Source organism: Triticum aestivum, chromosome 7B (genome assembly GCF_018294505.1).
Source record: "Triticum aestivum cultivar Chinese Spring chromosome 7B, IWGSC CS RefSeq v2.1, whole genome shotgun sequence".
Taxonomy (NCBI): domain Eukaryota; kingdom Viridiplantae; phylum Streptophyta; class Magnoliopsida; order Poales; family Poaceae; genus Triticum; species Triticum aestivum.
Window position 1 is genome coordinate 640,965,866 of NC_057813.1, and position 6,429 is coordinate 640,972,294.

Below are 6,429 nucleotides of genomic sequence, written 5' to 3' on the forward strand. Positions count from 1 at the left end.
ACTGATCCAACTGCATAATGATACCACTAGTAGAAAACAGGGCATTTGTCCCGGTTCGTAAGGGCCTTTAGTCCCGGTTCATGAACCGGGACTAATGGGTCGTTACTAATACCTCCCCCCTTTAGTCCCGGTTCAAACACGAACCGGGACAGATGGTCCTCCACGTGGCTGGTGCGCCGAGCCCAGGCAGGGGGGCCTTTGGTCCCGGTTGGTGGCCCCAACCGGGACCAAAAGGCATCCAAGCGTCAGCATTCCAGTGGCTAGGGTTTTTGTTTTTTTTGAGGGGGGGGGGGTTGGGGGTTTTGGGGGGTTAATTTAGGTGTTTCATATATTGTGTTAGCTAGCTAATTAATAGAGAGAAGTGTCCTCTCTTTTGTCCGTGCTTGGTCGACGCTACGTACTATATACATAGAGAGGCCCTCGACACGCTAGCTAGTAAGAAAATGAAGGTAACCATTGAGTACAGAAGTTCGTCATGCATACCGAGAGAAGTGATCGATCGACCTCTCCTTCTCCGAGAGATTGGTCGAACAACAAGTTTTCGTATCATGTATCCGACGCTACTGGCTACATACATGTACAATATGTAAGATCTCTTAATTACAATCCCCTAGCAATTGAAATCAACTTCCACATGGTATTCTCCGGCTTTATTGATGACGTGGTCAGGAAAGAATCCCGCCAATTCCTCTTGAATTGCTTTCATGCCATCTGGTTCTAGGAGTTCATTCCGCATCTGCCACGTCTAATTTGAAGAAGGGGGTTAATTAATACATATATACGAATGAAACTCAACAGAAATGATGGTGTAATAAAATGAAATTGTGAATATTATTGCTTACGCACTTCAAATTGTCTTTTAGAGTAGCCCCGCTTGTTTTTTAAAGTCGCTTTGTGGATGAACTCGCACACGTAGTATCCACAGAAACCATTCCCTTGTTCCTGCCACAAGCACTTTACGAGAAATAGAGGTTAATAAAAATGATAATGAAGCATTATAAATGACATTGATGAAACTATAGCTATAGAATCAACGGGAGATGCGCGCAACTAGCTAGCCAGTAGTACTTACTTTCGGGTATGTTTATCGCAGCTCCTTCGGTAGTCCCGGAACTTCTGCGGCAAACTGTTTCCAAACCCTGCAAGACAAAGAAAATAATTATTATTACTTGAGATATCAGGAAATGAACAAGAAGTTGCCGATATGGTGTGATAATGATCGATTGAACATACTTGTTGAGCAATTCAGTCATGTCCGCATAGGTTTCAGGATCTTTTCATCTTGAGTCTAAGACGGTTACTAGTCCCCGCCCAAGCTTAATCTCCAGAAGAATATAGTGGTACCTGCGCACGCATGCATAACTCATCAATTACATTACTATAACCTCGCTCGAGTAATAAGGGAAACCGAATATGCACAAGACAGTAACACTCACTTGTCGTTGTAAGGAAAGAGTATGGTATCTTTGTTTTGATTTTTGATCAACGATTGTAGCAAGTTGTCCTCGGCCTCTTTGGCGTGCTTTTTAACCAGAAATTCATCTATGATATTTGTGTTAATGAACCCAATATCATAAATTTCTTGTTTTTTGTACTCGACGATCTTCAATTTGCATAATATATTGAGGATAATTAATTATAAATACATGCAATGAAAGAGCCGAGCTATATATAGAGACTTAATGACATAAATAGTATTTACAGGCAGTAGCAGAAGACCGTTAATTTATCGAGGGCCTTTTGATTGAAGAACGCGAAGAACTCATCAAATGGAACACACAACAGATCACTTGAAACGAGGTTATGCTCCTCTTTAATGTTCACATACAAACTATTCGTCCCCTCAAACTCTCTGCAGGTTTTCATGTACCAATTATGGAATCTTCGCATCATCGTTGTTAGAGATTTTTCATCTTTGACGAGAGGCTTCCGGTACTCGTATCTGTGTTCGTCCACCTTCATGAAATCAGGAAGTTGATCGTCAGGCAGGTAATTATGTAGATTGCCATAACCGGCCACCATCCCCGGAGCATTAGCGACGATGTTGCCTCTAGACACATTGAGCGGGGGAACGATTGGTTTGCTTGTTCGCTGAGCTGGTCAATTTTTTTCGGAGCTGCTCGTTCTCTTGACCTTAGATGTCTGACAGTACTTCCCGACCGCTCCGCTTGGAGATATGTCTATTTAGTAATGCGCTCATAGTTGGTTCTCGGTGGAGACTTTGCCGATTTCCTTAGGGCATCGAGAGTGCGCTTTGCTTTCGCCGGATCTACCTTCTCCTCCGGAGGTGGATGTCTCTTTGCTTTCACCCCTTCAAAGAACTCCTTCATGTGGGTCCGCATGATCGTATCGTTTTCCTCCTCGGTCCTCTCATAGTAACTTCTCTAGAGGCTTGAGAGGTGGACCGTATCTATATTGCCTCCCGCCTCTGGTTGTGCTGCTAGACGCCGGAGCAGACGGAGCGGCTGCGGCGTCTGGCTTCTTTCGTTCTTGCTTACGAGGCGGAGGAGAAGGACTACGACGCGCCGGAGCAGCTGGGACGGCGGCGGGTCTCTTCCGTCCTTGCTGGCGAGGCGGAGAAGGAGGAGGCTGCTGGCTGCTCGGGAGCACTGGCATAGGCGGAGAAGGAGGCGGAGTGCCGCCACGCGCCGGAGAAGGAGGCGGAGTGCCGCCATGCGTGCCCTGATCATCACTCGCCGGAGGAGGAGGCGGTGAAGGAGGCGGGGTGCCCTGACTCACCGGAGGAGGAGGAGGAGGCGGAGGCGTCCAGTTCGGAAGGTTGATGAGCTCCTTCCGCCATAGGCATGGAGTCTTCAGAGCATAACCCAGCCTAGTCTCCCCTTCGCCGGTAGGGTGTTCAAGCAGGAGGTCCTCAAATCCCTCTGTTATTTCATCCACCATCACCCTAGCATATCCTTCTGGAATCGGCCGACAGTGATAAGTTGCGCCGGGTCCAGTAGGATAAATAGAGCCAACAGCCGCCTTGACCTTCAAATTGATCCATCGTGTCATAATGTGGCAATTTTGAGAATCCGTGGTAGCATCCACGGGACAGCTGGCAGGAGCCGTCAAGACATGCTCCGGCTGAAGCAGCTCGGTGGAAGCCACGCTGCTTCTCCGCTGAGATGGCGGGGTAGCTTCTGGGGAAGCTTCAGCAGGTCGTTTGCTGTGATCTGCTGCTTCTCGTTCTTCTTCTAGTTCCTCTAGCCCCATTACCCTTTCGTGCAGCGCCTGCAGTTGGCCCTGCTCCAGTTTCTTCCTCCTCTTGTGGGTTTTGTAACCCCCTGCGTCCAGAAAACCAACCTTCCACGGAACGGAGTCTGGCGTGCCTCGTGTCCGTCCAGGGTACTCAGGATTCCCGAGGACCATTGTGAGCTCGTCCTTCTCCCTGTCTGGAACGAACGTCCCTCACTGCGCTGCATTGATATAGTGCCGAAGCTTCTTGACTGGTATTTTCAGTTGCTCGTCCGTCCAATGGCACTTCCCTGATACAGGGTCCAAGGTTCCTGCAGCCCCGAAGAACCAAGTCCGACAACGGTCTGTCCAGATCATTGTCTCTGGTTCGATCCCTTTTTCAAGCAGATCATTCTCAGCCTTGGACCACTTAGGCCGGGCTTTGAGGTAGCCACCTGACCCCGTGCGATGGTGAAGCTTCTTCTTCACAGCATTTTGCTTTTTTGTCGCCGACATCTTCTTACTCTTTTCCGATGTCTTATGGGCCACAAATGTGGGCCAGTGATCTATGATCTTCTCATATTTGCCGATGAATTCTGGTGTCTTTTCTTTGTCGACAAACTTGTTCAGCTCTTTCCTCCACCTCCTGAATAGGGTTGCCATCTTCTTAAGAGCACAAGACTTGATTAATTGCTCTTTAACTGGCTTCTCCGGATCCTCCTCTGGTGGTAGGGTGAAATTTGCCTTCAGCTGAGTCCAAAGATCTTCTTTCTGCATATCATTGACATAAGACACCTTAGGGTCTTCCTCCTTAGGCTTATACCATTGCTGGATGATGATCGGGATCTTGTCCCTAACAAGAACCCCGCACTGAGCAGAAAATGCGTTCTTTGTCCGGATGGGTTCAATCGGTTCACCGTCGGGCGCAATTTCTCTGATCTCAAACCTTTCATCCGAGCTCAACTTTTTCTTTGGGCCTCGTCTCCTTACCGAAGTTGTGCTCGATCCGGAGGGCTAGACATTAAAAGGAAGAAAGACGAGAGTAATTAATATGTGTACATATACCAAAACAATGGATGCATCAATTAACTAGTCAGCATGGGCTTAACTAATATATATATATATACCTGGCCGGACTCGGTTTGGTCACCAGAGCAGTCAGCACGGTCTCCTTCTTGTACCTCCATTGTGTCACCAGAGCCATCATGAACATAGCTCTCTTCTTGTACCAGCATTAATGGGCCGAAGCCATCATGAACATAGCCCTCTTCTTCACCATCGGTGTCATTGAGATATGACGCAACTTCATCAGTTCCTTGTGCGATTATGTCCCCCAACATCGCTTCTGTTGCTTCGTCTCGGGAGTGCTCCATAGTTTCTGCAAATATTCACAACATGTCAATTATTACTCAAATATGGTACAGATGGATATATATTAGTGGAAAACGTAGAAATAGCTAGCTAATCACAATAAGGAATCATGTTAGTGGCCTTGATGTTGCTTCTCTAGGGTTTGGGGTGGCCTCGACACAACGCTTCAAGGGTTTGGGGTGGACTCGACACAACGCTTCAAGGGTTTGGGGTGGCCTCGACGACAACGCTCTTTTAACTTGGTAAATTTGGGTGGCCTTGAGAGAGTTAATTTGTCGGATAGGGGCGCGGCGGGAGGGGGTAGGAGACGACCAACATCGTTTTCTCTCTAGGGTTTGTGTGACCTCGAGAGTTTTGGTCGAGCGAGAGGGCCGAGGGGGCCGGGTGCTGCGGTGGTATAAGTTATCACGGTCGAGAAGGGGTATATATATATCGACCGCCCCCCATGTCGAAGTTATCTCAAGGGGGTTATATCGACAACGACGCGACATACATATACATGGGAAAAGAGGAGAAGAAGAAATGAATAGAGGAGAAGAAGAAAAAATAGTAAAAAGTTTTTATTTTTTTCTTCTTCTCCTCTATTCCTTTCTTCTTCTCCTCTTCTTATTTCCTTTTTCCTCTCATTTATTTTCTTCTTCTTCTTCCTTCTTCCTTCTTCCTCTTTTCTTCCTTTTCCTGATTTTCCTTTCTCCTCTACACTAACCTAAAATGCACTAACCTAAAATTACCAAAAAATCTATGAACAGAAAAAAATCTTAACTTTCCTAAAAATCTATCTTTTGCATATATGAAAACATTAATACACATATGAACAAAAAATACATATATGAACAAAAACATGCTCTGAACATTTTTTTATACATTTTGAACACCTACATACACATAGCCACATACATACACATATACATTATATATATATGTATATATGAAAAAAAATTAAACTAATAAAAATGAAAAAACAGAGCCGGGGCGGTGCGGCGGCTCACAGCGGGGGCGGCTAGTGATGACGATGGCGACGGTGGGGGCGGTGAGGGCGCCGGCCCGCGGGGGCGGGACGGGAGCAGGGGCTTGGGGCGGCACGCGGTGACGGGGACGGCGGTCTCGTGCGGCACACGGCGACAGGGACGAGGAGGGTGGGCTTGGGGAGGCACGTGGCGATGGGGACGAGGACGGCGGGCTCGGGGAGGCCGGCGACGAGGACGGCACGGGCTCAGGGAGGCCGGCGACGGGGACGGCGCGGGCTCGGGAAGGCCGGCGACTAGGATGGCGCGGGCTCAGGGAGGCCGGCGACGAGGACGGCGCGTGCTCGTGGGGGCGACAGCGGCGGCGACGGCGAGGTGGAGCAGCCTGGCGGCGTCGAGGAGGTCGGCATCGTCGGGGGCAACTGACGATGAAATTCTGAATTTTTGCAAAGTGCTTGCTTATATAGCAAAGCCTTTGGTCCAGGTTGGTGGCTCCAACCGGGACTAATGCACCCTTTAGTCCCGGTTGGTGCCACCAACCGGGACCAAAGGCACCAACCTGGACTAAAGGCCAGTATTCGGCAGCCTAAAGGGCGGGAAGCGGCGGCCACCAACCGGGACTAAAGGCCAGTATTCGGCAGCCTAAAGGGCGGGAAGCGGCGGCCTTTGGTCCCGGTTGGTGGCACCAACCGGGACTAAAGGGTGGGCATTGGTCCCGGTTGGTGCCACGAACCGGTACCAATGCCCCCCTTTAGTCCCGGTTGGTGCCACCAACTGGGACCAAAGGCCCCTGTACTGCCCGCGTCGCGGCCAAAGTTTAGTCCCACCTCGCTAGTTGAGAGGGCTCGAGAGTGGTTTATAAGCGCTGTTGCGCCCACCCTCTCGAGCTCCTCTCAACTGCAGGCTTTCGGGCCTAATC